This window comes from Zea mays, chromosome 9 (assembly GCF_902167145.1).
Source record: "Zea mays cultivar B73 chromosome 9, Zm-B73-REFERENCE-NAM-5.0, whole genome shotgun sequence".
Taxonomy (NCBI): domain Eukaryota; kingdom Viridiplantae; phylum Streptophyta; class Magnoliopsida; order Poales; family Poaceae; genus Zea; species Zea mays.
The window spans coordinates 51,301,613-51,312,433 of record NC_050104.1 but is presented as its reverse complement, the minus strand read 5'-3'; positions in this window follow the sequence as shown (position 1 = coordinate 51,312,433).

Sequence of the window (10,821 nt, the reverse complement as noted above, 5' to 3'; positions counted from 1 at the left end):
AATATGCTCTTGATGTTTATTTTGATTGTGTGTGTATTGTGTTTTCACCTAAGATGTTATCACCAGTCATTCAGTTCTTGTTCATCGATTTCATTTCCTTCTTATATGAACAAGAAACTTACATCGTGTATGCGCCTATATTTATTATTCTTTTACACGAATCTTTCTATCAAAATTATTGAGTATAACTAACCATCTTCTCTATTGACAGAAAAACAAACAAACTACTCTCACACTCTTGTAGGGTTGTCATCAATCACCAAAAAAGGGGAGATTGAAAGCATCTAGGCCCTTGGTTGGTTTTAGTGATGAATGACAATGTAATATTATATGTGACTAACATGTGTTTTGTAGAGACAATGGTAAGTTAGGTCACATTACAGGAAGTTGTACTACAACGGTGAAAACAATCCCTGAGATGAGAACTTGAAGCGACGACAGAAACGACGAATCAAAAGATGAAGGTCTTCGTATTCCGAGTGTTCAAGGAGTTGCAGACACTTGGTATAGTATTAGGTCTTCTATTTTATTTTAGCCGTACTATAAAGAGGGGTTGTCGATGAGTAGTTTGACCAAGAGAGTTCTAGTGTAGTGTTGGTGCATATTCACACTCACATCTAGTGCTAGGTGTCACTCTATAACACACTCACGAGTTAGAACGAAAACAGATTTGAAAATCAAAAGGGAATATAAATTAGGGTTTCTGTCTTAGGGGCACCGGACTGTCCGGTGCGCCCCCTAACAGTGGGGCTAGTCTGGCCCGAGGGAGGAGCCTCCCTCCCAGGAAAACCCGAGAGCAACGAGTTGAGAATTGGAATTTTAGCTGGCACACCAGATTGTCCGGTGTGCACCAGACAACAACTGTTCACTGTCCGGCGTGCCATCAACCCAACGGCTAGCTGTCAGAACTAGCCATTGGACTTGACCGTTGGCGCACCGGTGGCACATCGAACTGTCTGGTGCGCCCATGCGTAGGAAAACGTGGTAACGGCTAGTTTGGTGGGTGGTGCTATTTTACCCCCTCCACCCACCATATTGAATGTCTTGCTGCCCACATTGATGACCATACATTGCTAGAGCATTGCAAGCACCACAAAGCATAGTGAGGTGATTAGAAAATCTTAATCCCGCATTAGGATCTCATTAGTGCAAGTGAGAGCCACCTAGAGCACACACCGCATGCGTTAGCTTCTCTTGGTCAAGTGAAAGTCTACAACTTGTTACTCTTGGTGATCGTCATCGCCTAGACGGCTTGGTGGCGTTAGGAGCACGATGATCACCTTGGAGGATTTGTTGGTGACCCGACTCAAGATTGTAAGCGGTCGTGAGGGATCCACCGCGCCGGAGTGGCAACAGATCATCTCATAGTGAGCACTTGGTTCTTGCGAGGATCAAGGGGAGTGATACCCTTGCGCGGGTGCTCCAACGAGGACTAGGGAAGAGTGCCGACTCTTCGATACCTCGGGAAAAAATTGGAGGAGTCTTCTAAACCTTGCTTTACAATCAGCATTTAATTCAAGCATTTTACCTTGTTTATTTGTTTAGCAAGTAGTTGAAGCAATGTCTTAGTATTGTTGTATTTCTAGTAGTATTCTCTTATTGCTAGTTGTTGGGTGAAGTTGGGCTCTTGCTTAGGGTTTAATTGTTGTTGATTTTTAGAGAAGCCCAATTCACCCCGCTCTTGGGCATTGTGATCCTTTCAAAGGGAATGCAAAGCTAAAATACCACCTAAGTAAAATGTGAAGAAGCTACAAAGTCGTTACTAAGGGGATGTAGAGCTTAGCTCCAAAGTCATTCCTAAGGGGATGCAGAGCTAAAATACCACCTAAGTAAAAGGTGAAGAAGCTCCAAAGTCGTTCCTTAGGGGATGCAGAGCTTAGCTCCAAAGTGGTTCCTAAGGGGATGCAGAGCTAAAATAACACCTGAGTTAAAGGTGAAGAGACTCCAAAGTTATTCCTAAGGCGATGCTGAGTCTTTTTTTTGATTTGTGCATAAACATCATTTGCATCATATCATCACATCATATTGCATAACACCGCATCATACATCACGTTTACATCTAAGTGTTGTGTCGCGCGCTTCGCCGCGCGACGACTCATTTTATTTTCGGTTTAGTTCGTGTGTGCTGTCCTGCGTTTCGCCGCGCGACAATCCTTTTTAAATTTACCTTGAATTGTTCATAATAATTAAACATGTAGCGTAACTTTATTCTATGCATAACGTGATTGTCAAATTAATATGATTATGTTTAGACGAGTACTTTAATCTATAATCACTTAGGATATGTTTGGTTGCCTGGCTCAACCCACGACCAGGCCTGTTTCATACAGTATGGATATGTTTTGTTGCCTGGCCCAGTCCGGGAGCCTAGCTGAGGCGAGCCCAAAAATATTTTGTGGCCTGGCTGAAAGGAAACGCGAGTTTGTTGGTTCTCTGACCGGCCTGGCCCGACTTCAGTCGCCCCAACGACGCTAGGGTTTCACTCTCCTCAGTCGCAGCGGTTCCCACTCTCGCCTCTCTCAGTCGCCCCAACGACGCTAGGGTTTCACTCGTAGCCGCAGCTGCGGCTCTCGCCTCTCTCTCATCTCTCTCAGCCGCAGCCGACGACACTAGGGTTTCTCACTCGTAGCCACAGCTGTGGCTCTCGCCTCTCTCTCTCTCTCTCGTCTGCCACTGTGACACCCCAGGTGTCAGTTTCGTGTTATGTCGGGAGATTTGTCCCTAACGCGAATGCTCAGTGAAAATTTCTAGTTCTCGATCGTGTCTATCTCTGTCTATCAGGCTTTCTCATGGAAGTTCACCGAATTCAGAGTTATTCGATCGCGAGAAACAACCAAATTTGGAGCCTGTTAAAACTTTTATCCTCAGCATGAATGCAAACTCGAAGATCATTCTCGAATTATAAATCTCATCTGAAGCTCTTTAAATCAAACTCTCGACGACTGTTATCTGATCTGAGCCCAAATCTAGTTCCTCGAACTTCGATCTATGTTCGACTATTTTATCCAGCTCCGTTTTCTCCAACGGGATACTCAGTACGTCGCCCTCTAATTAATTCTTATCCGACTCGACTTCATACCTCTGTGTTCGATCCCGATTTAAAAATCGACATCGGCGATAATTTTAAATGTCGCGATTTGTCTCTTTCAATCATAAATCCCAAAGCCGGTTGTATCCCGAGGCAATTTATTTTCGAATCAGGCATAGGGAATTATTTCCGAGCAAATTCAAATCAAACACTCGGTCGAATTAATCGCTCAATCTTCCGTTCGTCCGAACTCCAGCTCGCTCTGTTTTTACACAGACGACTTCCGCGAGAGCATTTTATTCCGGAAAATAAATTTAGCGCAACCCGATCACGTGTTTTGGGCCAGCCCAACCCAGCCCATTTGGAACCCTAACCCTAGGACCCCTCTATAAATAGAAGTGCCTCCCCTTGCAATTTGGAAAATTTGCATCTACCCCCCTAGCCGCCACTCTCTCTTCTCCCTCTTTCTCTCACGCACAGCTCCTTTCTCTGTTCAGCGCGCAGGAACTCTCTTCCTCCCATGGCTGTCGAGCCCTTCTTCCACCTCTGGATGGCGCCCAGCAGCAGCGCCCTTCCTCCCCTCGGCCAGCAATGGCGCGGTGCCCCTGCCCCTTTTCTTCTTCCTCCAGCAGCAGACCACCAGCGCCCCATCTTCCACCTTCTCTGGTCCCGTGCGCGCAAGAGCAGGTCCTCTATTCCTGCGTCCGAGCTCGAGCAGGTGTGCTGGTGCGCCCTCTTCCATGGATGCGCCCCTTCCTAGCTCCTCGGCGCTCGACGCTCCTTCCCCAAGTCCGGCTGGAGCTTGCCTCCTCCATGGCCGGCGCCCAAACGCAACTCCAAGATCCCTGCACCCTCCTCCTCCAACGCCGGCCACCAATCCACCATCTCCAGCCGGCGTCTTGCTCCTCCCTGCTCCCAGCCAGGGCGCCCAGAAAATCCCCCAGCCGAGCCCCAAGCAGTGCCCCTCCCTGCTCCATTTTTTTCCTTTTGCTCTCGGCCGCTGGCAGCCATAGCGCTCGCCTTTGCTCCCTGCGCGACATGCTCTGCTCGCCATGGCTGGAGATCTGCGGTCGAGCCTCTCCCATCCATGGGGCAGCGGCTCCTCCCTCGGCACCTCCCCCTTGAGCAGCAACCGCGACAACTTCGCGCTCTGGCGGCTCCCTGTTTGCACAGTCCAGTGGACAGCACCACCCCCTCCCTCCACTTTGGCTAAAGCATGCCCAACCCTATACAACGCAGCTCCTCGCAGCCGAGATTTCCCCCACAGCCCCGCAACATTGGCGCTTCGCGGGTGTTCGATGTAATGCCCGAGTGAAGCTCTATGTCATGAACGGCAGCGAAGTCACTGTCACCGTGACCTCGCCTTTGTGCGTGGCTCGCATTGCTCCACGTCGTCGTCGAGTCTCCTTGCAAGCTTGCGGTTTAGCCAAAACCTTGTTTGCGTGCGAGTGGGGAACCTCGACGAAGTAAGTAATGAAGAGTAAGATGTCCCTTTTTGTTTTCCAACTAATATTAGGCGATATATATTGTAATGTGTTAAATGTGGTAGAGTTTATTATTCGTGTGTAGTGGCGTGCACGAGTGTGCGAATAGGAGAAATAACTGAGTTATGTTGATTGGACGTGATGTGTAAATTTAAAAAGTGTAGGTTTGTGTGTAGGGTGTACTATTGCACATGTATGTCAATGTATTATAATAGTGATTGCGTTAGAGTCATTGAAGTATTTTGAATGCATGCCGAATATGGTTGCATCCGAAATAAGGAAAGAGTCATGTTGTGCGATGAAAAGGCTAGATTGATTTTATAGGTTGTACGAAAATCGTTCTATTAAGTGTATACGTCGAGTGTGTTAAAAAGATCCTATGTAGGCAGAATGTAGTGTATTGGTTAGGCGAAGAGTTTTATAATAAACAAGTGTGAGGCGTGCAATTAAGTCGAGATTGAAGTGCAAATCCTATGCAATGTGATGGGATTCGTGATTATGTAGGAGTTATAATTGTTGATGTGACGAGTAGTTTAGAAAATGCTCGTTTGCGTAGAGGATGTATCGTTGAGACATGAGTGTCGAAGTTCATTTATATTAGTGGTCGCGCCACATTGATTGAAGTGTCTCGAGTGCACGCCACCATATGGTTGTATGCGAGACAAGGTTATGCACATGATGAGTTTAGTAAAAATCCATCGGTGTCTCTAGTGTTAAGTTGAGATTTATTTGCACATGGAAAGTAACATTGTGTTTAATACTTAGAACTCTTAGTCGTTAGTAGAAATTGTTTGGGCTTATGTAGAGATGTGATGACATGCCGTAAGTAGTCATCACTTCCTCTATAATTATAAGTCGAGTCTATACGCGTTAGGCGTTCCTTAAGTTGTGCTTCGCAAATAAGTGTATGATTGTGTTTATGACTTGAATAGATGTCTTCGAGTGAACTGATAGGTTCCTAAGGCAAAAATGTGTAAGGTGTTTATAGTAACATTTTATCCCGAAAGGTGTTAAGCCTGCGCAAAAATAAGAGATAAGTGTACTTGTTTTATGCATGTGATCGATAATTGGGATAGTCGAGGCGAATGAGGAGTATGATTAATCTGGTTAGAGTCACTATGTTGTTGATGCCTTGTGCGTAACCTGGGGCACGTATGTGCGGGTATATGCCGTGATATGGTTATACTCGCAACGAGGAAGGATGTATGCCTTGGGTAACGTGACGCTTAGGTCGCTGTTGTATAATCGAATAAAGGCTGTATTTTTGAGCTTAAATCAAAATGTGGGAACTAGTGGTACGCTAGGCAGGCGGTGTTCCAAATAAATAAATCGGTTGCTGTGGAAGTTTTCGTGCATGATTTATTGTTAATGAATAGTTGAATTACGAGTTATGTGAAAAGCATGTTAGAAACTAGTGTGCGGCGAGAAACTGTGTTCGTGTGGTGAATGCGTTAATTAAATGTGTATGTTAGTTCTCGCGCGTGAATTAACTTATATAAAAATTAGTGAGTCTATTTGTTAGTCCTCATTGATTGATTTAACTCTAACAAATGGTGAAGTGTTAGAATAATTCAAGTCTCTAGGACGCGGCGATTCTTGAATTGTATAGGAGCTGAAATTTATTAATTGCTGTTTTGGACTGCGCGCGCTGTTTTAGTTGTGATGTATGTTTGATGAACTAAATTGTATTTTCTGTAGATATGTGCTATAGAAAAGTGCTAGATAACTTTATTATCTTGCTGGTGTTAAAATTTGACAGGCATAAGTCTGATCGTTTAGGAGTTATGATTTTTACAAATTCAGTGACTGAATCTGTCTAAATTCTGTACAGATTTCAGAAACTGCATTGTTTGCCTAATGTAATGTTAGAATCAGTCCTTGTCGATTATAAGAGAGTTGTAGATGCTTTTCTGATCTTGCTTGTGTTAAAATTTCATAAACACAGGCCTGATAGTTTAAGAGTTATGAATTTTACAAACTGGTTGCTGTGTTCTGTCCTCTGTCAGGACAGATTTCGAAAACTGTAATGTTTGATTTGATTAAACCTGGAATCACTTCTTGGTGATTATAAAAGTTATGTAGTGCTTTTGCCAAGCTTTCCAAAAAGTCTTGGATCACTATTTTTGGTGGTCTGAAGATTAAGTTACATGTGTTTGAAGTGTGAAGACTGAATCTGTCCAGTTTTGGACAGCACAGCCTTCATAGTGTATTTTACCCTTGATACATATTAAACCAGCCAGGGATGTTATAAATAATTTGTAGAACATTTAATTAGCTTTCCAGAAAGTCTAAAATCACTTTGTTTGGATGTCTGAATCTGTAGTTGTGAATTTTTGAAGTTGCAAGTCTGAACCTGTCCAAATCTGGACAGAACTGTTGTGTTAGGAGTGTTTGACCTTGCTAAATACTGAATCCTGTGGAGGTAAAAATACCAAAGTTGTAGAGCACTTTCTAAACTTTCCAGAAAGTCTTAATTTGCTATTTTTGGGTTAATATTTGAAAAGTTATGATTAAAACAAGTAGCTGTTGTGCTGCTGTCCTAATTTCGTTGTGTTTTGTGGATTGCTCTACTCTGTGGCGTATGTCTTGAGTTGACCATTTCCTCGTTTTGATTTTGGTTGAACACGCAGTAACGATAATATAACTAATATAAGTGAGCATAAGTATGTAGGTAACTAGTACACACCTCGCTAAATTAGGGAACTAAATTGGTTAAGGTCTAATACGTGTTCGCCTAATAAATAATTGTAAAGCCCAATTAAGTGTCTAGTTCCTTTTCAACTAAGTCTGTCTACATATCAGTCGTAGGAAACTTAAGTACTTAACTAACCTAATGTTAAGTAACCAATGAATGATTAAAGTGAATGAGATAAATGCTTGCACGTGTGATGTCGTATTGCGCTGGTTAAGTCTAGAAAGTATCGGTCGTCTTTCTAATGGTAGTAACTACGTATGCCCGACGACGTGTAGATAACTAAAACTAACATGTGGTTGTTTGCGGCGTCTTACAATTAAATATTTAGTTCGCTACCGTGTATTTGTATATCTTGTGATATTTTTCATTATATTCATACATGTGCATCTTGCATCTCATTTAGGACCGAGAGATGACGATCGTGCAAGTGATGTGGTGCCAACCCCAAGATGTCGTTGGTGGACGACCTGAAGAATGGACATAACCAGTGGATGCTCGCCGAGCGAGTACCCCCCAGCAAACACTACCTAAGTGTTAAAAAGGCAAGCCCCGGTTTTATGCATAACCGTTATATATGCTATTTTACTGCACTTAATGTTTGTAGGCTTGTACTATGCACTTAAGTGTAGGAGTTGACTGAAACCCTAGTTGCATGAACTCAGGATTCCTTTTTGAAATGGATACTAGTATGCTAGGTCGAGTAGTTGCTTTGCTAATTAGGGATCTCGGTAGAAGTCGAGTGATTTTTCTAGCACTCGCGCGAGGTCAGGAATTGGTTGTATCCACTTTGATAATAGAATGATGATGGTCTGTGGACACGGGTCCATGGGGACGCGTGGTCTACGAGATGAAAATTGGAATAAGGATTAACGTGCGGATACCTGTGTCAAGCGTTTGAACGTACTAAACACATACCGAGAAATATGGTAAATCGGTAAGCCTAGTACCTGATTGAACCTGGCAGTAGACTTTGCCCCTCACGCGACTTGAGACGAGGTCTCCCATTCCGGTTATGGTGGGTACAAGTGCGGTCACTGCACGACGGCCAGTCGGGGTCAGTGAGGCATTGTACGCCAAGGCGGTGAGCCCTGATCTGCTGACGGGGAATCGATGGGGACGGTTGATGTGTGTGGGGACGGAGTGCCCCTGCATGTCGTGTGTTTAGGTTTACCTTGCAAGGATAAAAACTCGATTCGAATCGTCTGCTTCTCGCAGCTAATGAGACTGCTTGATCCACTGTACTGCATTGAGTAATAAGTGGAAATGAGATGACTGGCAAAAGATGTTGATTGATAAAATGTTTGATACCATGTATGACTAGCTAGGTACACATCTAGTTTAAAAAGGATCATACTAAAACTTGAAAAGCTAAAACTTGATTTTAGACTTAGCTAGTGCTTTTGGCAAACCAAACCCCTCAGCCAAACAGCTGCATGTCTAGAGGTAGAGGAGTAGACTCCTCACACCGGGTAAGTCTAGCTGAGTATTAGTATACTCAGCCTTGCTTGTGGCACAATTTTTGCAGGTACCTCCTTGTTGTGGTTGATGGTGTGACTTGGCCTCCATCCCTGCCACCGGGATAGACGGTCAAGTGGGTTATTGCTTCCGCAGGAGAGGACCAGGAGGAGTAGCGTGGCCAGGCTTCGCCATGTTACTCGGTTCTTCTCCGTTAGTTATTTCCGCTGCATTAAAATTTATGGTTATTATTTCTGAAACTCCGATAATGTAATCACTAATGATACTTATTAAATTTGTGGTATTATGTTTTATTGTATTTCTCTGTGCCTCACCTTCGTGTGAGCTAGTGGTATTCGATCCTGGTAAGTGGCTTTATCGGACTAGATCCGAGGGACTGACGGGTTATTCCGATTTAAGTGTGTTGCTGCCCTTAAGGGTGCGACTTGGGCACTTAAACTGGAATAATTCGGGCGGTTCCGCCACAGCCACCGTGCTCTCTCTCGACCCGGTGGACGAACTCGCCCGGACCCGGCGAACGATTTGGACGATTGGTTTCTTTTTTTGCAAGGATCTCGTCTCTCTCAGCTCGATCAGCTCACCGCAGCAACAATCACATCTCCATCTTCTCAGGTTTGTCCCCCATCTAGATCTGTTGTTCTTTACCATTTTCTTGTATTTTTTTGCTTCGATTATACTAACCTTCGGTCTTGTTGCAAGGTCATCTCCCCCTGACTTAGATCTGCTGCCTAACCTAGATTCGCTAATACCTCATACACAGGCCAGTCTTTACCTCATACTCCTCCATTTCTAAGTACATATCTGCTTATTTGTACAGTCTTGATTTCCTGTTGCGTTTAGTTGTTGGCCTAATTGTGTGTAGTTAAGTACATATCTGTTTTTTTTCTGTTTCCTGATTGTGTTTAGTTGTAAAATAGTGTGCTTCTTTTTCTGTTTGCATCCAGATATCTCGTGTTTTTTGTTCAATTACTTCGTGCAACACCCTTGTTTTGCATTAGAACCTCCAATCAAATAATTGACGGTACTCACTGATGTCAAAATTCACTAGCTTTCACTGTAAGATAACTACTATTCATAAGTAGTCAGTTATATATGTTTGTTTTTTTACAACTATTCATATGTGCATCCATGAGAATCATAAGGCCAGATGGATGAAAAAAATCGACAAGACAACTAAGCTACATAATAACATGTTCAGTCATATAAAAGATTTTTTTCTTAACACAATTATATAAAAAATGTATATGTTACATCCATCTACCTGAATCCTCCCATGCCAGGTTCCCTTGGTCCTAGCTAAGTATTGGTAATCTCTATGAATTGTACTAGTATGACCAGAAACATATTGCCAAGTGTGCACTGAATGTTCAGTCATGCAAAGTTCCCTTGGTTAAATATATATATGTTTGTTAAGTAAATGCTTAACTGAACTTTGCCATCTTTCAATATTAGTATATATTAGTATATATCTGGTTGTTAACTGACTTAACTGAACTTTGCCATCTTTCAATATTTGTGATGTGCTTATTTGTCTATTATATTAAATATATATCAGCTTGTTTAGTTAAGTACATGCTTATTTGTGATGCTTGTTAACTGAACTTTGCCATCTTTCAATATTAGTGATGTGCTTATTTGTCTATTATATTATGTATATACCTACTTGTTTAGTATATATTAGTATATATCTGCTTGTTAACTGACTTAACTGAATTTTTCAGTGGTGTGCTTAACTGAACTTTAACATGTTTTGCAATGTTTATTTCTTGACTTAACTGAATTTTTCAGTGGTGTGCTTAACTGAACTTTAACATGTTTTGCCATGTTTCTGCTTGTTTAATATAATGGATTATGCAACTAGCATAATCTGTCTATTATATTAAGTAGCTAGTTGTTCCTCTTTTCTTCTCCCCCTCTTACCTTCATCTGTTCCTGTTTCCCTCTTCCCTTACAACAATCTTACCTTTTGTTCCTCTTTTCTTATCTCCCTCTTTAGCCTCTTGTTTTGTTTAATTTAATGGATTAATGCATTATATTATGCACTTACCTCCATAACTATCTTCTTTTTATACTATGCTGGTAGTTAATGCATTATATTATGCTGCTACCTCCATAACTCTCTTCTTTTTATTCTGACC